This window comes from Leptonychotes weddellii, chromosome 5 (genome assembly GCF_054177405.1).
Source record: "Leptonychotes weddellii isolate Sample4059 chromosome 5, ASM5417740v2, whole genome shotgun sequence".
NCBI lineage: Eukaryota > Metazoa > Chordata > Mammalia > Carnivora > Phocidae > Leptonychotes > Leptonychotes weddellii.
Genome location: NC_138373.1, coordinates 156749061 through 156776010, shown reverse-complemented (window position 1 = coordinate 156776010; position 26950 = coordinate 156749061). Strand labels below are relative to the sequence as shown.

General features: G+C 54.0%; 2 long non-coding RNA genes across 2 annotated transcripts in view; one reads left to right on the top strand and one right to left on the bottom strand.

Annotated features, from left to right (window-relative positions):
• LOC115938083 (uncharacterized) overlaps positions 1–22116 on the bottom strand; it is a 69954-nt gene extending 47838 nt beyond the window's left edge. The window contains exons 1-2 of the long non-coding RNA XR_014145967.1: positions 21888–22116; positions 11811–20074 (exon numbers count right to left, since the gene is read on the bottom strand). This is a non-coding gene — a long non-coding RNA (uncharacterized LOC115938083). The remainder of the gene's footprint in view (positions 1–11810; positions 20075–21887) is intronic.
• Positions 7277–26329, top strand: LOC145721937 (uncharacterized). The gene is made up of 3 exons (XR_014145969.1): positions 7277–9384; positions 24905–25022; positions 25801–26329. It is a non-coding gene; the product is annotated as an uncharacterized LOC145721937 (long non-coding RNA).
• The last annotated feature ends 621 nt before the right edge of the window (positions 26330–26950 follow it).

Below are 26950 nucleotides of genomic sequence, written 5' to 3'. Positions count from 1 at the left end.
TAGCTAAATTTATCACTGCAGAACAAGATAATATTTAATGGCTGCAAAGAGAAAATACTCAAAAAGAAAGCCGATGCTTTTGTTCTGTTTTGTTTCTTGCTATTTATAGAGCAACTTTTGGTGTAATTCCTAATATTAAAAGGACACGAAGTTCATTTCTCTTAACCAAAAGAAACTGGTAATGTAAGCAGTCAGGTAAGGGGTGGCACGGATCTTGAAAATACGAGTCGACATAATTTTTACACGAGGACCCTGTATTTTAAGAATCTATTTCAAAATAAGGAGAGATGTGCACAGCCTTGGTTCTCCACAAGGCTCCCAGGGCTCGTGCCTTTGCTAATATCTTTCCATTAACCAGTTTTTCAACTCTGTATTCTAAATTTGCTATGCGATCCAAGGTGGCCCCTTTTGCGTCTTCTTGTCTGGGAGGAGTGACTGCCGCCACCTTCCCGCACGCTGACAACCCGAAATTGACAGTCTCTCACACGTAGAACGTTTAAACTTCTAGGAGGGCTCCAAGGCTCACTGGGAAACTTCCCCCACTGGGAAACTTCTCTCGCTGGGAAGAAAAAAACTTCTCAACGCACACCTGGATCTACAGATTCGGAAAAACTAACCAGCTGTGGCCAAAAACCAAAACACTCAACCACCCGAACATGGTCTGCAAGAAACACAGAGCCCTTTGACGCCACGCGAAGACTTGTAAATAAAATAGCTCCAAGGCAGACAGGCTGAATGAGCCTCTTAAGACAGCCAGTTGGTGCCTCAAAATTTAAAATTAGAACATTAAATGTTAACAACACGAGGATATCCTGGGATATGTGTGCGCGCGCGCATGTGCATGCACTTGCCTCTCTGTGTGTGTGTGTGTGCGCGCACACACGCGTGCGTATACGTGTATATAGGAATACAAGTTTTGCCAGCCTACAGCTTGGAGCTGATTCGAGGTCCTGCTGAAGAGCCCCTAAACCAGGCAACGGGCCGGCCGTCCCCGCATTCACTTTGGGCCACTTCCTTTTTCATTACACATGTGCAAAAACCCAAAGCCAGTGAAAACATAACCTGCTGTAGATAACAAGGACCGATCTCAGATACAGAAAAGTCTTTGCCTGGAATAAATTGTGATTTGTGGATGGCAAAGCAAGTTGACCTCATTCTTTGTCATTCGGACAAAAGCGGCAAGGCCAGTGTTGGGGGGTGAGGCAAGGGGCTGGTGTGCTCTCTGCACCAGCAGCTCTGGGAGCCACGGGGGGCGGATTCCTCTGAGAGAAGGTCACGTTTTGTGGGCTGAGCTGGGGTTTAGGCCCCGCAGACCCTCACCCTAGCCAGGCTGGGCACGGCTGCAGACGGAGTCTGGGCTTGGACTTTGGGATCAACACTCAGGGCTCTCGGGCGCCCATGTCAGAAGGAGGAGGGTCTCTAGACTGTCAAATCCAATCCCCCAAATTGGGGGCCATCTTGGTGTCCCGTCCAGAGGCCTTGAGGGGACGAGGATGTTCTTTATCTTGCTCAATTTCTCACCATGCTTGGCCCACACGTCCTTCTTATGGCTAATGCAGAGGGTTTCGATACCGTTCAGGTCAACAGAAACAGCCAGAGCCTGAAGTCCGGGCCAGGCACCACAGGAGTTGCTAGGAATTTCAATCATGAAAGAGCAGCCTTATAGTAGAGGGGTTTTCCTACGCTAATAAGGATAGCACCTCGAGTAAGTACAGCAAGTGCTTCATAATTTACACAGCGTTCTCTCCTGTCTCTGTCTCACGGGATCCTCGCAACCCAAGAGGAAGACAAAACAAAAATTATCATACCTCCCTATAGGCCAGGGAACCTGAGGCCCAAGCGGGTGGAACAGTGACTTGGCCTGATAGCGCACAGACCTGGGTCCCTAAGGCACACCTGCCACTTTGTTATTTTGGCTTTCTTTCTTTTTTCTTAAACATCACCACCCACCTCTTCCTACTCATACACACATAGGCTTATTTTATAGGTAAGAACAGTTCCCAGGAAAAACAGAGCCCCATTGAAATCTGGGTCCCAGAACTGCCTTAAGCTGGCCAGCTTTGGAGGTCCCCCACCCCTGCAGCCAGATTCGGTCATCTGAGGCGTCCACCCTTCCCAGCCAGGTGCATCCTGATCTCCCCCTCAAATCTGGGCTGGGATGAGTCTACCTCCGGTGTAAAATCACAGACACAAGGTTTGCCGCTGGGCCTGCCAGAGTTCTTGTAACAAAGCAGCCTCACCTGAGCTCAGGGCTTGTGATGCTCTCTGTCCACCGCCCTTTCTGCCGGGGGAGGGGGGGGCGGAGGGGGGCAGCATCCTGACAGCAGGGTCTCCCCAGCCGTGCAGCCAGGGTGGCTCAGAGCCCCACCTGAGCCTTCCCCCTGCTTTCTGCCCTCTGTGAACCTAGCAGGCCCGTGCCAGTCGTTTTGATATAAAAGGCCAAGCAGGTGACCAGGAAAATCTCCAAGTCTCACATGAGCAAGGAGCACTGATGCCTGGCTGCCTGCAGAGAGGCTCACTGTGGCAATTCTGTCCGGGAGGGTTGGCCAGGGGCCTGGGCCTAGACATCGGTATTCTGCAGGGGCACACATACGCTGTTCAGATTAACTTATTGCTCCTGAGAACAGAGAAAGGACAGGTGGGTGCTGTGGTGGTGGGGGACCGACAAGGAGGAAGGGGATAAAGAAAGAGGAAACTGGGTTCTTTAGGAAATAGTACTAGGGAAGGTGAGCCTAGCAGGGCATGTCTCCAGGGGGCTTCCCTTTCCGGCAGAGATCTGCCCGCATATAGAAATGCACTTAGCACCTGCCTCGCTCCCAGCTCACATGCATGCAGGGCCCCCCACGTCAACTCCATCCTCACAACAGCAAGGCATGGCCCGCAACTCCAGGACACCAAATCTTCCTGAAGCCAAATTCCAAGCTAGAACATTCCACCCCACAAACAACAAGCTCAGAAACAAGCGTAATATTTTAAAGAGTCTCCCTAGCAAAGCCAAGCAAATGCAACTATGAGATGAATGAGGAGTGGGCCTCATTCATCATGAGCAAGAACTAGAGGCCACTCCGCTCCTCTTCAAAGGCAGAGCCTCCCAAGACTCCTTCCTCTTTTCTTTCTGCACCTCACTACAGGAGAAAGTGCTTTAAAAAAAAAAAAAAACAGACAAAAACCTCAAAAAAAAAAAAAAGTTACAAGGAACTAAGTCTCAAAAGCCTTTGGGGGATAAAAAGTATAACTTTGTCCAGAAGTTGAGGGAAAAACAAAGAACACAGAGGACATGGAATGGCTAAGGCCCGACTTCAGCATCAACTGCCTTCCTAATCCCTCCGCACCCCCAGGCTTACCTAGAGCTACCCTCAGCCTCCACCGGGGCTGTGAGGCCTGGTGGGGGACAGAGCCCACGAGCCGGAGAAGGGTCTGAAGGTTCCCATTTTCCCTCACGTGGAACTCGGAACTCTGCTTCCCTGGATCTCCTTTTCTTTCCCATCTGCCGGATTCCCGGCAGAAATAAAGAGCAAGAAAGAAAAACAAGGCACAGTAAACCTCTCCTCTCTGCACCTCCACCTAGCCTAAAGGGCCCTGCCTAGAGATGTCTCGTGTTGGGGTGCTGAGGCCCTTCCGCCGTGGCCGTGGTGGCCGCCTAGTGTCTGTCCGCGGACCAGGCTCATCGGCCACCCGGGGCTAGTCTCATGCAGCCCCGGGTGCCAGAGTCCGGGCTGGGTGCGGGGACACTACGGTGCCCGCACCAGCTCTGGTGGTGGCTTGGGGAGGCCCGCGAGCGCCTCCACCAGGCAGCCCCCGGGCTCGCAGCTCAGGACCGCGGGCCGGATCCGCGCCCGCCGGGGCGGGCCCGGGCGGCAGCGGTCTGGGGCCTGGGGCCCGCATCCCGCGCCGAGCAGAGCCTTTAGCCTGAGCCTGCGGCCGGGTCGACCTGGGGTCCGCAGCGCGGCAGGGCGGGGTCCGGGGTCCGAAATGAGTCCTGGAGTCTGAGTCGGAGGCCGCGGCCGGGGCTGCGGAGATGGGAGTCCAAGCCGGGGTCCCGGGTCCGAGTCCGAGTCCTGAGCCGAGCTGGGGTCCGGGGTCAGGGTCTCAGTCCGCGTCCGGGTCTGGGTCCGAGTTCCAGGCCAAGCCAGGGTCCGGGGTCTGAGTCCGCGCGCCGGGGGCCCGGGGTCTGGGGTCCTCCTCCGGGTCCGGGTCTGGGTCTGGGTCCAGGTCCCAGCCAGGGGCCGTGGTCTGGGGTCCACCGCCGCCTCCGGGTCCGAACCAGGGACCCGGGGTCCGCGGCGGCGGCGGCACGCGCCCCAATTAGCCGCGGCGGGCGGTGGGGCGGCCCCACTGAGGGCGAACAAAGGGCGCGACCCCGGGGTCAGGGAGTCGCGGGCCGGGCGGCCGCCGCTTTGTTCGCCCGCCCTGTTTACTTTGCCGAAGTAAAGCGCACAATATATTGACTAAAGCGGATTAGAGGGTCGCGCCCCGGAGGCCGGCGGGACCTCCCAGCCGGGCGCCTCCCGGGCCGGCCGGGCCTACCGCGTGCAGACCCCTTCCCGCCGGCGTCCCCACCCGCAGAGGCAGCCGGGGAAACTGAGGCTGCGCCCGCCAGGCCCTGACGGGGGGCGGGGGGCAGGAGCGCGGGCGGAGGGCCGGCCCGGGGCCTGGAGGGGGACTCTGGGGAAGGCCGGCGGGTCCTCGCGGTCCCTGCAGGTCTCGGCTCACCTGCGCCACGTGGCAGCCGGAGCAGGGTCGCAGAGTCCCTCTGAATGCGCCGCACGGGGCCTTTTAAGCCGACGCGGGGGGGGGGGGGGGCGGGGGGGAAGCATTGCGTTACTTTCCAGACCCCTGCGTTTTAAAGATTCTACCCTTCCCAGCACTGCTGGTCCTGGAAATTCATTTTACGGGGGAAAAATGACACTTGCTTGAAGGCTAAGGTATTTTAAATGGAAACGTGGACTGATTTTTCCACATCACAAAATCCTGTAGCATTGTGGTTAAAAAAGAAAATCCTCCCCTGGTGTCTTGACACAAGAGATGCTCCCCTGCCTCTCCAGCTGTCAATCAGCAGGTTTCTTGGGATTGCAAAGTAATATTTTGAGATATGGAAGTCCTGCAAAGTACAGCCGGGGAGAGAAAAAGTGTTTTCTTTCTTTTTTCAAAGGCAAACAATGAGTATAAATAAACCAAGATTTCCACCCAAAGACCGCAGTTTATCATCTGGCGTTATGAATCCGAAATCTATATGCTTCTCCAGATAGGAACTTGAAGAAACTTTTAAATTGCCAAGCAGTAGAAGCAGAAAGCACAACCCCCCAGTCAAGCACAGGGTCTGAACATAGGTGGTTAGACCAAGTGTCGGACCAAGTATCCAAGAAGAACAAGAATGCCTTTTTTTCCCTTCCTGATGCTATTACTGCAGGGGGCAAAAATATTTCTCCGTAAGTTCACGCAAAATCTGAACTGAGATTTTTATGCCCTGGGTGTGCAAGTATACATGTTTGGTTAGCAAATGCATGTAGTGTTTGATTAATAAGCTATCAAGGTATAAATCTTTTATAAGAAACGAATAATATTTACTTACTATACATATTTGTTGGTCTAACGAATATTTCTGCTACATGCCATCTATCCACAACTACTGAAGGAAAATATGCCATTTGTCTATGTTTCTACTCACAAGCCATTAAAAATTATTTCTTTTCTGCTTATAAAAATGCTGTGTGTTTGAGAAGGGACAGCAAGGTCTAAAGCCTGAGTAATTTAAAGATAGATATTTAAGATAGAGATCATTTAAGTAGTAAGCATAAAATATAAATAAGTCAAGTATAAAATACATGGAAAAAGGAAAAAGGAAAATTCACCGACATGCCATTATTCAGAAAGAATATTCTATTGTACTTCCTTCCCAACAGTAAACATGTGCATACAATTACATCATTTACATACATATTTACTGTTTGTAAAATGTTGTATCCATTCGTCCCCACGCCGTTACAAGCTCTGTCAACAGCATTTTAACAGGGACACACTATTGCATTATTTTGTTACGTGATAATTTACGCCACCGTTCCCTATTATTCCAAATTTCATTTCTTGCTAATATTTCTCTGTTGTAACTAACACGACCACCAGTGGCCTTGCCTGCGAAGTCTGTCTGCAATGTCGGTTATGAATAAATCTCTAATGATCTGCTGTTAGGGTGTTGAAGGGTGCCTTCTTCTAAGGGGGGGTTAAGGCCGACCCCGTAGACTCCATTTATCCTATCAGAAATGAACTTGGAAATCCTAGAATTCCCTCCGGATCACAGTTACCCCAGAAAGCAGTATGGGAGTATGTTCCCTCTCCGGAGGCCCGACGGAGTTGCGGGACCAGCCGAGGCACGTAACTGATTGCGACACGGCGTTTGGCAATGGTGGCCTTGCACTAAAGTGCTGGCCTCTTTCTGCCTACCCAGCTACTTGGCACGAACCCCCCACCGCGTGGTGGGTTTAAGTCAGGACCATAAAGGTGAACACCTTGGAAACATTATCTCAGCAGTTTTGATGAAACTTTGCGCGTCTAAGGATTGATTTGGCTCCAGCGGCTTTCTTTGCCGAGAATCCAGAACTCAGGCCTGCTCTTTCACCTGTTCTCCCATGCTGCTGCTTTCCTTCCGCCCCCCTGCCCTATCCTGCATGGGGAAGGCCTAGCCTGGCTCTCCCCCATCTCTGAGGCCTGGGCCTTGCAAGGGGCCGCGTCTTAGGCCACTCGTCCCTTTCCTCCAACGCCCTGAGTCAGCCGGGGCTCTGCCATGGGGCCGTATTGGCCGTCTGTCTGGCCTGTCCTGACTTGGCTCCCGGAACAGTGGGGGAGGAAGGCTGGGGGCCATGGAGCCCGAGGTCTTCTCCCCGAACACCGGGGTCTGCACGGGCGCCTGCCTGAAGGAGGCGGCCCACAGGCCAGGGAGGAGTTGCCCCTGAAGAACAGCCGCGTCAAGAGGACTCGAGGCCACAGCAGAGAAGTCACCGAGTTATTCCAAAATAGGTGCCTACAAGAATTGACACAGCGGCAGCAAAGAAAGCCTGGAAGGAAATCCTGGAAATGTGACCGCGCTTCAGGGGGGACGAGGATGAACAATTTTTCCCTTACGTGCCTTTTTCTGTATTTTCCAAGATTTCTGCGATGAGCGTATATTGCTTGCATACTCAGAAAAGGATCGTATTACTGATAACACTGTATTTGTTATAAGTCAAGTAGATCTAATTCGTTACCAGAATGAAACGAATTACTGTTAACTAGGTATGAGTTTAACATAAACAGTAATAATCCTCCATTGCCAGAGAAGTTACTAAGATGATAACGGCCATTCACGTGGCTCCAGCACTTTACCCTTTAGAAAAACACTTTGAAACAGAAAATGAAACTGGGCGGGTTTGCCGTGCAAATATTCGCTGCCGTTTTAATAGTTCTGCAACAGCCCTTGACCGTGGGCTCAGATGGACACTATTCTTCTCCTTTTAAATCTGGGAAACAGGCTTGAAGAAGTGACGAGCCCCAGGACGGGAGCAGAGGCTTGGAGTCGCCCATGGGTCCACAGCACTTGCCACACCTTGTCCCGGTACCTTCCTGCGGGGGAGACATTCTCCCCGGGGATCGGCTGTGTTTCCCGTTATTCCAAAAAAATTTTTTTTCTGTTACCGGAGGTGATGCCAGCGGCCAGGGTGGAACTGCAATTCGTGAAGGTTTTCTTGGGTTTGTGTTAAAATACTGGTATTTGCACAGAGTCTGTTTATCACTTGAGAGGAATGGGCTGCCCTGGGACGTGGCCGGCTGAGGGGCACCGGTGCCTCAGCCGGGCAAGGACTGTCTTTGTCAAAGGGAGATGTTAGAGCCGAATGCCACACTCCCCCTGGGAAGGAAAAACACATGCGTAGGATGATGACTCACGTACACGTCTGTGGAACCTCTGGGGCTGGAGTCCACCCCAGAAGAGCTCATGATGCCCCGTGTGGGAACACGCCTTTTCCTATCTTATTTTTTAAAAGGGGGCCATTTCCAGCCCCTTGATACCAACGGATGGGAACAAATCTACGAATCCAATGTATTTGATCTTAAGTCTCTTTCTTTCACAGCGAGTTAAAAGGCGAACCAACATGCTGTCTTCTACTCTAAAAGGCAATTGCTAAATTTGGATTTTGGGGGAAAAAAAAAATTTGTACTCCAACTTGAAAATCCAATGGCTCTCGGAAAGCAAGTAAGATACACCACTCTTTGTGCTAAAAATCATCTTAACTGGTTTAAAATAAATCAGAACAAAATGATGTGAGCTGAACATATGTCTTCCATCACTTGTTTTCAGAAGGCAGCGGTGGGATGAGCCATAGCGCGTGGACCCGTGTGTCATCCGGAGAGTGGACTGGACCCGGATTGGGCATGCGGTGACTTTTAACACAGAGGTGTCAATAGACCTAGGCTTTTTACATTCCCGAGGCACCTCTAGCTTCAGACAAGGATTAAATTATTTAAAACAAATAATTATAAAACATAATCAACAGGTAAGAGGAATAAATTGGAGACATTTATTTCCTCCAAGGAAAACGTCTGGCACTTGGAATTTTTAAGCTGTGAGTAGATGGGCACATTTTCAAAAGACCCTTTCTTTCACTTCTCCTCACACAGGGCACAGCAAACCATCCCTGCCTTCTAAAATAAAAACACATGCCGCTTTAATTTAGCAAAGAAAATCCAACAGGCAGAATCCCTGCACAGATAATTTTTAATTAAAAAGAGAGAGACTGTTTGCCGTGCTCTCTACCTTTTGGAGGGCAGTTACCTTCTCCACGTGTTAATAATTTAACTGTCAAATCACAACAAACAGCTAATTCCATCCTGGAGCCGTGAAGATTGCAACCTAGGAGTGAGATTTCGGTTATAACCACCAAGGCACAAAGGCTGACAGAAGTCCTGCTTCCCGAGGGTCCCCCAGACAGGGCTGGGACATGATTAATTTATTTTATCTTATCCATCATCTATGCGCAGGATTAAAATATTTATATCAGTCTGTTCACTTTAAGATGTACGGTGCAGGCGCCAGCTTCCGGGCCACTCCTTAATTTTTCACAGTTTTGGCTTTTCATTGTTTCCAGCGATGCACGGCCCCTGCATGGGGAATACTCTCAAATGCTGACGGGATCTTTAGGTGGGGCGCCGGCACACACACACACGGCTGTCCAGCTCGGACAACAACCTCCTCTCAGATGTTGTGGAGGCACAGTGACGGAGCCCTTCCGACACCTCTCTCCCAGCAGATGAAATCATGCAGGCCCAGGCTCTGCTTCTAGAAGGAGCTTGCCTCTGGCCAGGCTGGCTGATGGAAACCAGAGCTTAGTCAGGATGCCCCAGCCGGGCGGCCAGGTAGGCAATGGGTACAGGGGGTTAATCAGGGAGTCGGGAGGGGTGCAAACAAAAGGCCACGGGCAGAGCTGGGAAACCAGCAGGGGAAACCGGGCTGCAGGGCCCAGCCGGGCCAGGCGCAGACACAGGGAGCTCTGTGTGCCTGCCCACTGCCCGGCACTGTGACTAACCGCCCCACTATTGTACTCTGAAGCCAGCCCTTTGTAACGTCCCCCTGGCGTCTGGGAGCACGGCCGAAGAAACCCTTTCCAGCAGTCCCCCCTCATCCTGGAAGCTTGCAGCCCCAACACCCATTCTTTCAGCTCTAGGGGATGCTGGGGGCCTGACTCGCCACTGCAAGCGTCCTTGACCCTGGGCAAGAAGGGCCACCCGCAAAAAAAGAAGCAGAAAAACCAGTCTCCCCAACTCTGGGGTGAGGGGGGCATGGGGACCTGCTAAACCTGCATTGCCCAGTACAGCACATCGTAATGCCACGTGTAGTTGCTAAGCCTTTGAGACTCAGGGAGTCCGTCCAAACTGAGACGAATGTGAAAAATACACTCTGGATTTCAAAGACTCAGTATATTAAAAAAAAACAGGAAAAACCTCATTAATAATTTCATATTAATTCCACACTGAAATATACTACTTTGGGTATATGTTCGATAAAATACATTTTCTTTTTAGAGTGAATTTCACCTGCTTGTTTCCACTTTTTAAAAAATGTGGCTGCTCAAACATGTCAAATTACAGATGTGGCTCCGTTTGCAGCTCACGTTACGTGTCTACTGCGCAGGGCTGGGCTAGGCTGGGAATGGGCCTCGTAGAAGCCTGCTCCCTCCCAGGAAAACAATGGCTGGGAGACACCACCATGGCTCCTGGCCCAGTGACCACCCCTAACCCAAGCGTCGGGCGTACCAGGCTCTCATGACCACACCCGACCTCAGCCTTGTGTTCACCTGTCTCCAGAAGTGAGTCTCACACACTCATGTGCCTGAGAATCCTTTATAAAACACACTCGTGTGCATAGGAACACACACACACACGCACACACGAAGGGCCTGGATCCTCTTCACAGCTGGCTGCGTCAACCCGGTGCCTGATTCGCAAGGCACCCCGATGGCCCCCAAAGGCCTCCCTGGAGCCAGACATCTGACCCTTTGTCCCGGGACAGACTGGACCAACCTAGGGCCCCATTATGACTTTCATGGCCCCCAACACCTTTGCTTTCATGGCCCCTTCCTCCGTACTTATTAAGCATGATAGTTTATGACTGCCTTGGTATAAAGGTGAATATAATCCAGACTGAATTCATCATTATATATTCATTATTATTAGAGTCATTGTTGTCTTCTGATTTTAAAAGATGTTACAATTCAAACATATTCATGGGTCCTAGGCAGGCACTGTGCCTCCGGGGACCACCAGCCCACCACGCTCCTGCGACTGCTCCCCACATAGCATCCTCACCCTGAGGTGCATGGGCCTCTCCCTCTGCACTGGGAGCTAGCCTGCTGTTCCTCCCAGGACCAGACCACCTCCCTCACTCTAGAATTCGTTCCTTAAGTCCCGCCCTCAAATGACGGTGGGTGAAGCCCCCACCAGACACCAGAAAACTTTCCGTATTATTTTTTAAACACAAAAATTGGTCATGATCTCAGAATGGCAGAAGACCCCAAGTGAGGGAGGACCAAGACACGATGCCCCAGCGCTGTGCGCGGGCACCCTGCTCAACACCAAGAGACAAAGCCACCAAACACAGGTGACGTTGGCACCCGAGGCCGCCGTGCCTGCTCACGCGGCCCACCACGTGCCCCGTGCCCTCCAGTCCTCACACCTGCACACCGGGCCCAGCTTCTGGCCGGGGATGCCCAGGGGGCCTGGCTCTCCAGCATCTCCCAGAAAGAGGCATCTGGCGCCCTCACATTCCGCCCTCCCTCGATGCCCCCGTGCCAGGCCTGGGCCTGGACGCTGCTGAGGAAGGCCTGGGTGCAGGAGATGGTTAAAAGTCTGCATCCTTTTTGCATCCGCCTCCAGAGGAAGCGCTGCTTTTTTTTTTTTTCCCCTCCCAAGCAGGAGGAGAAAGAAAAAAAAAAAAAAAAAAGCTGAGAGCAGCAATTTGCAGGCCTTGGGATGTTTTTCTCCTTGACAGCCCCGGGCCCCGCCTCGCTCCCCGCGGCCTTCCTCCAGCCACGGCCACGGCCTGCCCGGGCCCCATGCACGCGCGGCCTCCCCGCAGAGCCCGGTCCCAGAGGGAGGGAGGGAGGCCGGGGTGGAGGCGGCGGCGGCGGTGCCTGGCACTGCCCGGCTTTGTGCCCCCGCCTCCCCCCACCCCCACCCCCCGCCGCTCTCCACCCCACCCCACCCCGTCCTCCGGCCCACTCGGACCCGCCGCCCCGCCTGCCGCCGCCCGGTGCCCACCCTGCGCCCACCCGGGGTGCCCTCACCTTCCGGGCCTCGGTCCGGCTCGTGCCCGGGGTGCCCGGCCACGTCCTCGGCGCCGCCTCCGCTCGCCCCACCCCGCTGCCCGCGCTCGGCGGCGAGCCTGGCACGGTGCCAGCTGCCTGGGAGCCCGGCCCGGGCAGGGGAACTTTCCGGCGAGGGTGTGTGCGGGGAGGGGTGCGGGCTCTGGCGATGCCCGGGGAGGGAGAGGCCCAGATGCCCGGCGGCCGCACCTCCCGCCCCCGGCCCCTCTCCTGAGTCCCATAAAGGCACAGACAACACGGGCGGTTTAGTCAAAACAGTCATGTGCAGGAGCCGGCGAACAAACAAAAGCCCTTATTTATTTATTTAGTTCACACACTCAGATAAGGAGACGCCTTTTGTGCACATAATTTCACACACACCAGAAAGGAGGCGATGCCGCGATGCTCCCCACTGCCCGGGGCCGGACAGCCCGCCTGGCCTCAGGAATAATTGCATCGCTGGGGCCTGGGCATTTCCATATTTAAATTGGGCAGCAGCGTATGATTAATTAAGAAGGAAAAAGGCAAAAAGGAAGAAAAGCCGTGGGGGTGGGGAGCCGGACATTCTGGGCAGCTCCATGTGCCAAGGTGCCCGCGGCAGCTTAACTCCTGCCATGCCAGGCCCGGGCCCGGGCGGGATGGGCTGCAGCAGACGGCCTGGAGGGAACACCGCCCGTGCCCTCTGCACGGTCCCAGCCTTGGGACTGGGCACACCCTGCCTGCCTTTGTGTATCGAGTGCCACCCCAGCTTCCGACGCTGCCCCAGGAACATTCTCTTCCTTATGTCCTTACTCAGAGCAACTTTGCGTTGCTTGGGTCAACGCCTTGGGCTGGTGTGAGGGAAAGAGATGTCCCCAAGGCCCTCGGTGGGACCAGGAAGAGCTGCAGCCCTTCCGGCCGGGACAGACAGACCCGTCCTTGGCCACCCACACCTTCACCCTACCAACACGCAAGCTGCAATGAGGCCCTGCCGCCTGGGGAGGCTCCTAGATCCCTCCACACTCACACAAGCCCCCCTGCCAAGGGCTGCCCTGTGGCCTTTCTGTCCCTGAGAGCAGCCTGCCTGTTCTGGGAAAGGGGCAAGAAGGCCCGCCACCCTTCTAGAAAGAAACAAGGGCTGTGGTTAAATGAGAACCAGGGAAGTCTGTATTCCTAGAGGCAGGGGGCAGGCACCGTGGAGCCCTGGATTCAGGGTCTAGCCATTACCCAGGGTCAGCCCTGCCCCTTGCCAGCTGTATGGCCTTAAGCAAGTTGTACAGCCTCTCTGGGTCTCAGTTTGCCCACCTGTAAAATAGGGACAATAGTGCCCACTCTGCCTGCCCTGTGGGGTTGGCTGAGGAAAAGCAGGTCCAGGTTGAGCACAGAACCTGCCTGAGCTCCCAGAACCTCTGTCCTTACGGTAGAACGAAGGGTGGGGCCGGTAGGGCCTCTGACAGGAATTTGCTCAGCCCAGCAACAAACCCAGAACCGTCCAAATCCACATTGCAGGTGGGTGAAGTTAAGGGCTTAGAGCTGGGACAGCATCCTGGATTATCCACTTGGGTCCAATCTAATGATATAAGCCCTTAAAAATGGAGACCCTGGCCCAGCTGTGGTCAGACAAAGAGAGATGTAATGTCTCTCTTTGAAGATGGAGGAAAGGGCCACAAGCCAAGGAATGTGGGTGCCTCTAGAAGCTGGAAAAGGCCAAGAAAAGGATTCTCCCCGGGAGCCTCCAGAAGGAACCAGCCCTGCCAACACCTTGACTTTAGCCCCGTGAGTCATTTCAGACTTCCAGCCCCCACCACTGCACGGTACTGAACTTGCACTCTGTGAGCCACTAGATCAGGGGACTTTCTTATGGCAGCAGTAAACTAATACCCCCCCCCACATGTCCAGATGCCTCTGAAGGAGACTGGGGGTGCAGCCTGCCTATGTAGTCCCTCCACACACGTTGCTCATCGGCGGTGGGGAGTGCTGGGCTGGGGTTAGGACACCTCATCCCCGCCCTCAGGAGGCTTGTCAGATGCCCTGCAGAGCCCTCTTGTCCTAAGGGGGCTCTAACCTCCCCTCCTGACTACTGCTCTCCCTCCCCATCCCCGTCCCCCTCCTCCTCTCCTTCCTGCTTCTCCACCATTTACTGAGCGTAGCCCAAGAGCAGGTACGATGTTAAGCATGATATTATTCCATCCCCAGCCTTTGTGACTGAGACAGCCCAGATCCTGAAATCCTGTCCACAGTTCGGTGGGAGGAGGGACCATCTTCTGCTTCGTTATCATCAACGTGTCCTTCTCACAACACATCAGGCAGGAAGTCCTTGGGCCAGTGCCTCTGTTCGCCGGGCCCAGGGTCCTCATCTGTAAAGGGGGCTGTGAAGGCGGTCAGTTGGTGTTGCACGTGCAGTGGGGGCTCAGTACTGTCCAGGCAAGTCGGCTGCAGGAGGACTGGGTTTTCTCTGAAAAGAACAACTAAGATGCCAGGCAGGGCTATCCCCTCAGTACTGCGGGGGGGGGGGGGGGGAATCAGGCCCTGGCCGAGGTGGCATTTCAGAGAGACCCCAAGAGCCTTCTGGAACCTAAGAGTCTTCACTCCCCTCAGAAATGTGCAGAATTGTGCACACGGGTGTTCCTCGAAGTGCTGTTTATAACAGAGAGAGCCGGGAATTACCTGCGTCTGATAACAAGGGTTGTTAAAAAGCTGTGTCCAATGGAATAGTAGCCATTAAAAATCAACCGGCAGAATAGTATCTTCTGACTTAGGAAGCAGTGGTGATAAAATATTTAGTGAAACAAACAGAAGATAAAATGATACATACTCTAATAAGAAGCTCAGATGCTGATTTTGTTTCAAAACATCGAAGTTGGAAGATGGGTAAAGTGCTCCCACTGGCTATTTCTGAGCGTGGTTTCACAGGTGATTGAAAATATTTTTCTTCTTTTGTGAGGATCCGAAGTGTTCTAAAATTAGCATGTAACATCAGTGATGGAAAAGAGAATCAATCCAGGAGAGGAGTCATGCTCCTTCGAGGGAACTGCCTGTGGTCCCCTTGCGCCTTGGCACGCAGCTTAAGCACTCGCCAGGAGCTCGGCGAGCCTCGTGGGTTTGTGACCTATCTGCCGCAAAGAGCCCGCGCTCAGGAAGGCCCTGTGCTCAGAGGGGCCCACACTTAGCTTAATGCTCTGTGGTCACCATCTTGAAATTCTTAGTCATTTTGAATAAGGGCCCCACGTTTAATTCTGCACCGTGCTCTGCGAATTATGCAGCCAGTCCTGGCAAAGAAACCTGAGGCCTCTGGATGCCTCGACTTTGCTCTCCAGTTTCCTGAGTGAGGCGGCCAGCCTTTTGTACTATGTTTGTTTAATTTCCCACTCAGTGATTCCTTCTCTTTGCCTTCTCCTTGCTACATAGGCTGTTGGCAAAAGTGGGAAACATGCGGCCATCCCTTCTTCTGGAGACCAAAATTAGTACCTCACCAATCTTTTTAGGACCTTCTTACCAGGTGTGTATTTTCCCCAGTAAAACCAGGTACCTTGGACCCAGAGCGACTGCCATAGGCCTGTCCTACATCTGGTCCTAACAGTAAAGTTCAGGGATACCTACAAGAAACACCACCAGAGAGCTGGTGAGCTGCTCATCTCTGGAGGCATTCAACAAAGACTGCATGGCCGCCAGCAGGAGCACTGTGCAGGAAACACCTTCTCTGGATGGGGAGTTAGCCCAGAGAACCTCACCCTGATGTTAAAATTGCACAGGGCAGCCAGCAGCTTCTCAAATCATGGCCTGTGTCAGACCCACCTCTTGATCCCCAGTGCTCAGCACAGGGCTGTAGGCACAGGGAAGGAAGCTGAAGATAGGGGAGACGAGGTCAGTCTCCCAGCGCCTCCATGCACCACAAGGCAGTGCTGGGGTTCGGGCGCAGGCCTGGCTTTCTGTAGCCGGCCCTTCTGGGCAGCAACAGACCCTGAAAATTCTCCACGGTGCCCCACGTGGCCTGCCTGAACCCTGCGGGCTGCCCATTTGAGGCCGCTGCTGGAATGTCTGGAGTACTGAGGGTGGTGACCTGCCCAATTCCCAGCTGGCCCAGGCCTTCTCACTCCTGCAGGCCCAGGTTTTCATACCTGGAGGTGGATCTACCGCCTGGGACAGGAAGAAAGTTCAAGTTCAAGTTCGCTTTCTGCGTGCTTCCGCAGCTTTGCTACACACCGAACTTTGTGGGCACAGCCTGAGTGGGCACAGAGGCTCCTCAGAGGATCTGGGGACGGTGCAATTCTGTTACCTGGTTTAAAGGGAGATTTTAACTTCAAACCAGTTCAATTAAGCAGATCTGATCTGAAAGAGGCAAGCCAGCCCCCGTCGCCTGGAGCACTCAGCATGTGGAGGCCTGGACTTCCCTGAGATGTGGGGTAAACGGGGTGCAAACTGCCTCTCCTCCCTGTTCTCCAGATCCCTCATCAGAGATTGGGCTGGGGCTGGGGTCACTAGGATTCCTGCCTCCTTTTAACACTAAGTAGCTCATGTGTTCAAGGGGTTGCAAAGTGGGGGGTCTACAGGCTGGGTTCAGCCCAGGATATGTGATATTTTCAAATTTTGGACATCCCATGCACAAATCTGGATTTCCTTCTCCTAAAGAGTCTGAAGCTCTGGAACCCTAGGCCTTTGCCCTCTTGGCAGCAACCGGCAGGCCTGGGGTCTCTGTTCCCTCAGTCCCTGAAAATTCTCCACGGTGCCCCACGTGGCCTGCCTGAACCCTGCAGGCTGCCCATTCGAGGCTGCTGCTGGAATGTCCCGGCTACTGAGGGTGGTGACCTGCCCAATCCCCAGCTGGCCCAGGCCTTCTCACTCCTGCATGAGCGCTCTACCCACTGCCCCTGCAGCCTCTCACGGAGGACTCTGGGCTCCGGGAGCCCTGGGCATGGAGGTGAGGTTAGCGATGGTCTCTAGAAGGTTGGGGACCTGGCCACCGCCTACAGCAAGGCCACGCAGGCAGTCCCTGCTCTGGCTGGGGAGCACTGAGTCAAACTCCTGGCCCAGACCCAGGGGAGAACTCTGAAATTTTCAAGGCACTGATTCCCTACCCTGCAGGTGCCCCCCAGGGATCAGGACACTCACAGGCCCATCTGATGCAATAGGACAAGTGTGGAGGAATAGGCTGGAGGGGCTGCTGGACCTGGGCTTGTGGGCAAAGGTGAGGGGGTGGAGGAGACACCAGTGTCCCCCCCTCCCCAGGGACAAGGCCCCACAGGGCCCAGACTCCCTCTCGTCCACAGGCCCTGACCACAGCTGCCATGTTGTGTGCCCAGGACCCGCCACGGTGGCTTGGCACTTCGGCTAAGCTAGCACAGCTTCCCCAGGCAGAGCGGATCGGGAGGTTGTGGCTGGGGGTCCTGCTCAGGACGGTCACCCAGGACGGGGGCAGGGCAGCTGCTCAGGCAAGTGGGGTGGATCAGGAGCAGTGTCCACCTGGACCCCCAGGACCCACTCCTGTTGCAGGGGCTGCCTCTCCCTGAACTGCTGGGGGTCCGGCAGGCCCTCATCTGAGTGTGGAGCCCCTGGGCAGGCCCCCGCCTGAGGGAGTTAACACCTGAGAGGTGGAGTGGACCACCCCCAACCCTTCTTCCCTCAGCCGAAGGGGGAGCGTGCAAGAACGCGGAGCAGAGAAGAAAGCCAGAGTGGTCTTCTTTCCCCTTTAAGAGCCCGGATGGCCGCCGCCCAGACCCAGCAGCCCCGGGGGAGGGAACATGTCGGGAAGGATTCCCTTGCGAACTTCCCGAGGCTTTGTTCGGGAGGAGGCCGGGGAGGGCACACTTCGTGGGGCGGTGGAGGGCCGTGGCTCAGCGGTGCCTCCTTTGGCGGCCACGGCGGCGGCGCCCCCTCCGGGACGGAGGCCCGGGCCCCGGTCCCCCCAGCCCCCGGGCCCCTAGACCCGCGGCCGCGGACCCCGAGCCCCTCGGCCGCGCACTCGGACCCCGGCCGGCCGCGGAGCCCCTGGGGGGCGGGGGCGGGAGAGCGGGCGCGCTTACCAGGTCCTCCCGGGGAGCCCCCGCGGTCAAGTTCACGTCCGGCCCTTGGACTGTCCGAGGTCCCGGCGCGGCCAGGCGGAACGAGGCCGCGAAGGCGGCGCCCCGGGTCACCGCCGCGCCCGGCCTTTGGGGCGCCGTTGTCACCCCGGCCTTGCGACCCCAACTTTCCGCCTAGTCGCAGAGCTGGAAGTTTCCGGGCTTCGCGGGCGCTGGGCTTGGTTTCAGCAGCGACGTCTGAGCTTGGCAACAAAGAGGGAAAGCAGGCCCGGAGAGGGGAGGAAAGAAAGAAATACGGTGGAGAGGGGGCTGGCTACTTAGAAATCCCACAGTCTGAAATTCCACCCAGAAGCTGTTTTGGGTTGTTTTTTCTTAAGGGGTAAACAAGCCCCCCTCAACTCTGGAGGGGGCTCCATTACCCTTGCTCTGGTCCCGTTGTTTAGGCACCCTGCTCTGGCACCTGTGTGTTCTATAACCCACTCCAAAGTGCCCTGGGCAAATCTGGGGCGAGGCAAGCACATGGAGAGACAGGCCCAGTATGCTTCCTGAAAGCGAGGGACGCTGAGACCAGGTCCCAGGACAGCAGCAGCCCCTTCCGCAGGCTCTGTCTCGTCTTGTCCCCTCAGCAGAGGGCTTGAGTCAGCCACTGCGGACAGCCACCATGTGTTCCTGTCCTGAGAACGGAGGGGCCGCTGGGACCCGTGGTGTCCAGGAGAGGACCTGGGAGAGGCCCACCTGCTCCCAGTCCGCATCTGCAGCGGATACAGAACCCTGTTCCTGCCCTTCAGGCCGAAGTTTCGTGTGCGAGGCCTTGACATGACCTGGAAGCTCTACCTGCTCTTCGCAGAAGCTTCTTGGCTGCCTCCCTCCATTTTCTGCCCTCTTGCTCTGCATGGCTTGGAACCGTCCCAGGGCAGGGTCTTGGGGACATATCTGGACTGGGGGAGGCAGCCGAGTGGCCCCAGGCCTGGAAACCTGTGCACTGGCCAAGCCCACTCCCTTCGAGGGCCCTGTGAGCACTGGGACAGGAGCTGAGGGGCGCAGAGCAGCCAGCCGCCTACCAGCCTTGGGATGCCCCTGCACCTGCCCCGTTTACCCATTTGTCTGTCCAGCCCTCCTTGCAAGACATGCTTATGGAGAAAATATTCTGTCCCAGGCCTGCTCCTCCAGAGTGCTAAGAAAAGCTGGGAGAAGTGGGGTGGATTTTTTGTAAAGAAAAATGAGCAAGGGGGCTGTAGATAGCAGGGTGGGGGGAGGAATATGTTGTCTGTGGTCCTGCGAAAGCGAATGGGGCCTCACCCGGTCGGAGCCTCTCTGTTAAGTGGGTATCTGTGCTTCAGATGACTTCTCCACCGTGATCCTTGCTGTGGTTGGTCGTGCATTTCCACACACTGTTCATGGAAGGGGCTTCAGCCACCAGGGCGCCCAGTGCTGCTGTCTATCCACCTGGAAACTGCCAGAACTTGACACGGGGCTGAGGACATAGGGGTGGTGGAAGTGGGCACATTGTGCGCGGGGCTGGCTGCAGTGGGATTGTGAAGCCGGTCTTCCAAGCTGCAGATCATCCCCAACTTACATACATAGGCTGCCAATTTGTCCCCAGCACCCACAGTCCTCCTCTGGGGGTGGGGGGAAATCCACCTGCCCTGAAGCCCGAGATCCTTTCCCAAAGCAGGTGCAATGGAATTTCTCATCGTGTCTTCACCGGAGCAAGCATGAGCATTGGCTTTTCCTCATTTCTCTCCAAGACCTGGGCTGGCCAGCCACGCACACTCCAGCAAAGCCATGGAAATTCTGTCAAGGCTCGGTGGGGGAGGGGGGCAGGAAGGTGTGACATTTCGCAAGAACATGCAGTAGGTGTCCTTTGCTTTACATGAAAGCTCCTTGTGCAAGGGCCCAGCCCTTCCCCGTGGGGGGTGAAGGGGGGGTTTTCTCCAGAGACCTCCCTGGTGACTCCTCTCCTCACTTTGTATTTCTAGGACTGGAAAATGTATCAGGAACTATGTATATTCCCGAAGCTTGAAGTCGTTTGTCTGGTGCTCGCTTTGTCCCCAGAGCAGATATCACTGTAACTCCATCAAAATCTGTCCAGACCTTGTCGGGGGCAGGCTTCAGGGGCCTGTGGCCGGTGCACCTGCTCTGGGCCCGATGCTCTGTAGACCCCATCGTAAAATTCGGAATCCTTTTTGGACAAGGGGGCTCTGAACGTGATGGAGCTGATCCTTAGTTTGGCTGCTTGTGGACAGTGTCCTAAAGTAAACAAAATGAATACAGAAACAAAAACAAAACTAAATGACTTTTATATTTCTTTTACTAAATTCTGTTTGCAGAAATCATTCTCGATTCTATGTAAATAAGATAAAGATGTTCTCATCAAAGATCATTGTATTTCGGAAAAATGTTCACCTTGACGAGACAGGAAGCTATTAGGGAAAGAGTACAATTCTGAGAATCAGAATCATCGCTGTTCCCTCTCCGGCAGAGCCTCGACTCCCTGGTCTGTGGGGGACAGCCCCCACCTGCAGGCAGTTCTGAGGGGCCAGGATGATGGGAGACGTTAGCAGAAGATCTGGCACGTAGCAGGTACTCAAGCAAAAGTGCCCTTGATCGTCATGGTTATCATTTGATGTGAAGGCTCAGGGGCAGGCTGACTGCTTCTAATATAATCGTATTCTACCTCTTTTTAATATAACTTTATTTCTTCTCATTATAAATAGGGGCACCTGGCTGGCTCAGTCGGTGGAGCGTGAGGCTCTTGATCTCGGAGTTGTGAGTTCAAGACCCACGTCAGATGTAGAGATTAGCTAAAAAATATATATATATCTTAACAAAAAATACAACTGTTATAGAAAGTTTGAAGAACATACAGGGAAGGAAGGAAAGAAGGGAGGAAGGAAGGAAGGAAGGGAAAGAAAGAAGGAAGGAAGGCAGGAAGGAAGGAGGGAAGGAAGGAAGGAAAGAAGGAAGGAAGGAAGGGAAGGAAAGAAGGAAGGAAGGCAGGAAGGAAGGAGGGAAGGAAGGAAGGAAGGAAGGAAGGGAGGGAAGGGAAGGGAGAAAATTTCCTTCCTTCCTGGTCCTTTTACTCTAAAGCATTTGGCCACTTGCTTTACAGTTAATTTCTTTACAGTTCTATAAATAAACATACAAATACCTTACATTTGTTAAACTTTTTTTCTTTTACCTCATTAACTGATTTTTTCTTTTACCTCATTAACTGATTTTTACATGGAAACCCTGAAGGAGAATCAGAGCAGGACCGATGCCCCCCACAGCGTGCAGCTTCACACGCAGGTATAAACCGTCTGCACTGCCTCCTGTTCACAAGGACCATCCACTGTGACATTTACAGCCGGGAAAGTGCCGAGTGATAAAAACGCTACATCACAAAGTGTCCTTAACCTGCTGTTGCCTCGTCTTTCCCATTTGTGACTCGGTTAAAAAAAAATTTTTTTTTAACAGTTTCAGGCTCTTATTTTTAATTTCCACAGTCTGTTATAGAATCTGCTCACCGAGGAAGGAAAAAGAAACCGAATCGATCAGGCCTCCTCCTCGGAACCTTTGCGAGGCCAGCTGGCTGGAGGGAAGGGGTCTTCCATCAGGGGTGGGGGTGGTGGCACTGGGCTCCCAGCAGCTCCGCGTGCAGGCGGAGCCCTGTTCTCAGAGAAGCTCACGTTTAAGTGCTGAGCCCAGCTGACTGGTCCACTGACTGTGCAGAAGATTATAAATTGCACAGGAACCCAGAGCAGACAACAGGCACAGGAGAAATACAGCCCCTGACCCCCAAACCCACACTGCATTCATGAGCTATTTGGGGCCCAGAAGCTCCTGGGAAAAGAAGCTTGAATCCAGTGAGAATCCAGACCTGGGGTCAAGTCTGAGTTCCACCAGCTACCGGCTGGGTGATGTTAGGCAATCACTTCTCCTCTCAATTTCCCCAAATTTGGAGAGCGTGGTGGTGGTAAACAATAGCCCCAACCTCCTAGAGCCGGCGGGGGGCGGGGGGGGGTGTGGAATGGCAAGGGTCTCCCACCCTATCACCCCGACCAGTCCCTTCAGCTCTCACCGAGAAAGACTTCTTCCAGCAGAGAAAGTGGCTCCGGGGTGGGGGTAGGGGCAAAGAGACTGGAACTCCCACCCCACCCCTTGCTCAGGGCAGCACAGGAGACTAACACATTCGGGAGAGGAGCCGTAGGGCCCCTGGCACCCCAAATGGGAGAGGCTGACTTCTAGGCCACCTCAGCCAACGCAAGGATAACGCTCCTCCCTACATCAGCAGTTCCAGTAGGCACGGCAGCCCTGGAGAATAACCCAGCACAGAAACTGGGCCAAAGGACCAGGGAAGGGGGCCCCACCCCTCCCACCCCCATCGTCTGCTACCATCTCCCAGGGAGTTCCCCTTCACCCGACTGGCACGTCCTCACCATCTGTCCTGGGGCCCAGCCCCACATCCCTGGGCTGCTCTAGCTGGAAAAAGGGAAAAGAGATATGCTCGTTCTTATTTAATTTGTTTATGAAAAGGAAGGTGTTTGTTACAGAAAATTTGGAAATACAGAAAAGCACAAAATAGAAAACAGAAATTACCCATGAGATAATTACTAGGTACATTTTGTTGAAAGTCCTTCTGGAATAGTCTCCAAGCCGGCTACATATATGTGCTGATATATGTGTGTGCAATTATGCTATAGGTCATTTCAGAAATCTTTTTGTTTAATATGTTGTGAGCATTTCGTGTCATTAAATATTAATCTCTCTAGGAATTGGAAAATAAATACCAATCATTTTAAAATTAATTTTATTGGGGTACAAGTTCCATTCAGTGAGATCCCTTTCAACTTGTAAAGTTTGACGAGCTTTGACAAATGTATACACCCATGGCCCCAGCATCCCAATCAAGAGAGAAAACACTGTCACCATAAAATGTCCACTAGTCCCAACTTGTAGGCAGCCCTGCCTCTTAGGCCCCGGGTCACCACTGATCTGATTCATATCACTATAGATTCATTTTACCTTCATTGAATTTAATATAAACGGGCTCACAGAGTATGAGCTCTTTTTTTAAAAAAGATTTTATTTTATTTATTTTAAATTTGGGGGGGAAGGGCAGAGGGAGAGGGAGAGAAAGAATCCCAAGCAGGCTCCACACCCAGCGTAGAGCCCCATGTGGGGCTTGATCTTACAACCCTGAGACCATGATCTGAGTCGAAATCAAGAATCTGTTAAGCATCTGCCTTCAGCTCAGGTCATGATCCCGGGGTCCTGAGATGGAGCCCCCTGCTGGGCTCCCTGCTCAGTGGGGAGCCTGCTTCTCCCTCTTCCTCTGCCCCTCCCCCCGCTCGTGCTCTCTTTCGCCTCTCTCTCAAATGAATAAATAAAATCTTTAAGGAAAAAAAAAAAGATTGGGTGGCTCAGTCGGTTACGCGTCTGCCTTTTGGCTCAAGTCATGATCCCAGGGTCCTGGGATCCAGTCCCACGTCCGGCTCCCTGCTCAGCAGGGAGTCTGCTTCTCCCTCTCCCTCGTGCTCTCTATCTCTCTCTCTCAAATAAATAAATAAAATCTTTAAAAAAAATTTATCTTTAAGTAAGCTCTATACCCTGCCCGGGTCTTGAACTCACAGCCCTGAGATCAAGAGTCCCACGCTCTACCGACTGAGCCAGCCAGGCGCCCCATAGAGTGTGAACTCCTGCTCAGCGTAACTGACCTTCATCTATGTCACTGAGTCCATCAGTAGCTCATGCTCGCTTTTCCTGTTTCATGGTATCCCATCGTATGCCTATCATAGTTTCTTTACCCATTCAGCTGGTGGTGGACAACTGGGTTGTTTCTGATGTTTTGGCAATTGCGAATAGAGCTTTATGAATGCTGATTTATTTATTTATTTTTTAATTTTTAATGGGCTGTGTCACCAGCACTGTGTGGGCATGGCCTGTGTATCTTCTGCCTGGAGCACCTCTGAGAGCTGTGGAATAGTCCATTTTGCCCCTATTGTCAGACATATAGTCTCTTTAAAGTTTTTGCTATTATCAGTAACGCTGCTGGGAACATCTTTACACGGACATTTTAATGTATGGCTGTGCTGATTTCCCTGAGGATAAATTCCCAGAAGTGGAAGTGTTAGGTCAAAGGGTGTCCGTGTTTTTAAGGCCCAGGACACACGAGGCCAGGATTTCTAGGCACGTTCATATCCATTTCTTCCCCACTTGCTTCCCATATTAAGGCTGGGCATCATGATCCCCATTGTCAGATGGGACAACGGAGGGCTGCAGAGATGAAGTGACCAGCCAGAGGCCACACAGCCAGTTAGGGACAGAACTGGGAGGGAACCCCAACTTCTAAGTCCTGTATGCTTCCATTCGCCTGTATCAGGAACGCTTGGAATTTTCCCACAACGATTTCCATGAATATCGAACTGTGGGCTGAGATGAAAGGCAGCCTCGTGTTAATTAGTCTGGCTTTGATTTGGCTCATCCACGGAGCTTGGGTGTGTGTGACTATCTCTGTTTTCTCACACTCATGCTCACTGGTGGTCTACACCCACCAGTGTCAGTGGTGGTCGGTCCAGATGATCCGATCCAGATTCTCCTTCCAAACTGCCTTCAGAACCCGGAGCCACAGGGGCTCCTGACTTTACAGCCGAGGCACATTGTGGCCCCAAACAGGGCTTGGCTCCCATGCATCTACTCCACCGACTTGGCCCAAAGGACGTCTGGTTATTTCCCCAAATCAAATCTCCCCTTGAGGACAAAGATCAGGCTTCTGCGGGGGTTCAAAGGGATGATCCATTCTGACACGGCTGCTTCCAAAGAGGTGGCATAGCCGGTCTGCAGGGGGCCGAGCCCTGGCGCTCAGCCAGTGCCCAGCAGAGGACGAGGGAAGTGGAAGTGTTCCTAGGAGTACAGGCAACCTAGATATTTGTGGAGGGCTCTGGGGCTACTCTCGGGGCATGGAAATAGCTCTGCATTGAAACCGACACAAAGTCTGATTTTGTTCACTTATTAATTGGCTCCTATGTGTCGGACAGGGCCATACCCATTATCTTATTTAATCCTCAACAAGCAAATATTGTTATCCCCATTTTACAGATGTGAAACCTAAGGCTCAGAGAGGTTAAAAAACTTGCCCAAGATCACACAGCAGCGGGCACTCAAGTCTCAGCATGCCTACTCTTTGCAGACATAAGGGCCTGGCCTCTCTTCGAAGGTAAGAGAGGTCTCTGCCCCTGTGTGTGGCTAGCAGGCCCCAAGGTATGCATGTTCACCCAAAGCTAGCGCAAGTAGAACCCAAGATGATTCTCAAGTGTCTGAAGAACATAAATGATCCAGATCCTCCCTCTTCCTACCTAAATCCTGTTCAGGTCCCCAAGGGACTTCCTTTCTGGGACCACACCCCAGGCCCACCTCACTGCTGGGTAGACCTACTAACACCCCACTCCTGCTCTTAATTTAAGAATGTGGGTGTTGTTCCCTGAGTTAGAGCAAAGAAGAATCACCTCCTCTCAGCCCTGGGTCTGAGGCCTCTCTGCTCCTGAAGGCCAAGAGGCCTAAGGAGGCCTTTGTCCATGGTAGAAGAGATCAGGAAAGGAAAGGCCCATTCTCTCAGAAAACATGTGTTTTCTGTTTACAGAGAGGCCTGTCCAGTTCCCATGCTTTGTTCTTTAATATGGAGCCAAAAAAAAAAAATCAAATGTGCAGCTTCCTTTCTGAGGTACATTTAGAGGATGGAAAATCTGGATTGCTGCAGGCACACTGCACTGGGCCTTGAGCTGGCCTGGGCTGGGGCCTTGTGTCCTGTGTGCTGCCAACCTGCAGCATCACGTGGCCTTCCTATACCAACCTGGGGAGCCATGTGGAAAAGCCAAAATGCCCTCAGAGTCTTCCAGGGAGAGCAGTGGGTGGAGAGGAGAGGCAAGCAGTCTCGATAGAACTGGGGCTTTGTTTTCTTCAACGCCGAGTCTGTGGCTATGTGTGATTGTCCCCAGGTGCTCGCACCCACACTGCCCAGCCTGGTGCCACTGGCTTGGCTGACTGGGACCGACACACCAGCCATCCTGGAATCACCTACTTTTCCACACTCTCTCTGCACAGAGGATGTCTTTTCCCGTCACCTGAGCAAAAGGACCTCGTGTAACAGGTGGGTGCTCACTTGGCACGAGGTCTCCAGGCTCCTGGGGTCGAGCTCACGGGTGCTGGGCACCTTCAGGGCGGGGAGTGGGGCTTCCCTCTGGGTAGGAGGATCTTCCTGCTGGGGATGAGGCAGCAGCGAGGTAAGGTCAGTAACAGAGCTGGCAGCCAGCTGTGCCCACTGAAAGGAAGCTACTATCCCGGGAGCCGGATTTGCAGAGTATAAAAAAGCCTGAGATGCATAATTGGAGATCTGGGTCCAAATGCCGGCTGTGCCCCATCTCCTGCGAGGCCTTGGGCAACCTGCCTCTCTGGTCTCCGTCTACACCGCAACCCCGCCCCCGCCCGTCTGTGAAAGCGGGGCTGACTATGGCAGCGCTTCCGGGCGCAATGAGGAGTCATGAAATGCCATAAAGGCATATACTCCACGTTTGCCGCGACGTGGTTTTCCATGTATGGCAGCTATTAGGATGTCTGGGCCGTCAAACTTCTTTGGAGCGGCACTGTAGCTGGAGCATCCGTTCCCAGCTCAGGCCCGAGCCAAGGCCTACGGAGAGGCGGGGCTCCGTAATCCCGGCCGCAGGGCAGCGCCCAGCGAAGGCAGGGGCGAGCGCCTCACTGGGCCTGACCTCCACCCTGCAAAGTCAGGCGAAGGGCCGACATCGCGGCTTAGGGGCGCTGCGTCTGCCGCTCGGTAGCACCAGCCCGGGCCGGCACGCTTTGATCCGCCCGCTGCGCCCCCGGGCCCGGCCGGCGAGCGGCGCGCTCCCCGCCCCCACTTTGATCTCGGCCCCCCCCTTTCCCCCGGGCGGGCGGCCTCGGCTGCCCGTGCACCTGGGGGCGGGCGGAGCAGGAACGAGGGGGACAGGAGGAAGTGCGCGCGACCCCTCCCCAGGGAGCCGCGCCCTTCCGCGGAAGGGCCTAGGCGGCCTCGGCCCTGCCGGCCTTGACTCTGGCCTTGGCCGCCGCCCGCCCTTCCGTCCCGTTCCGGAAGCCAGCCCCAGCGCG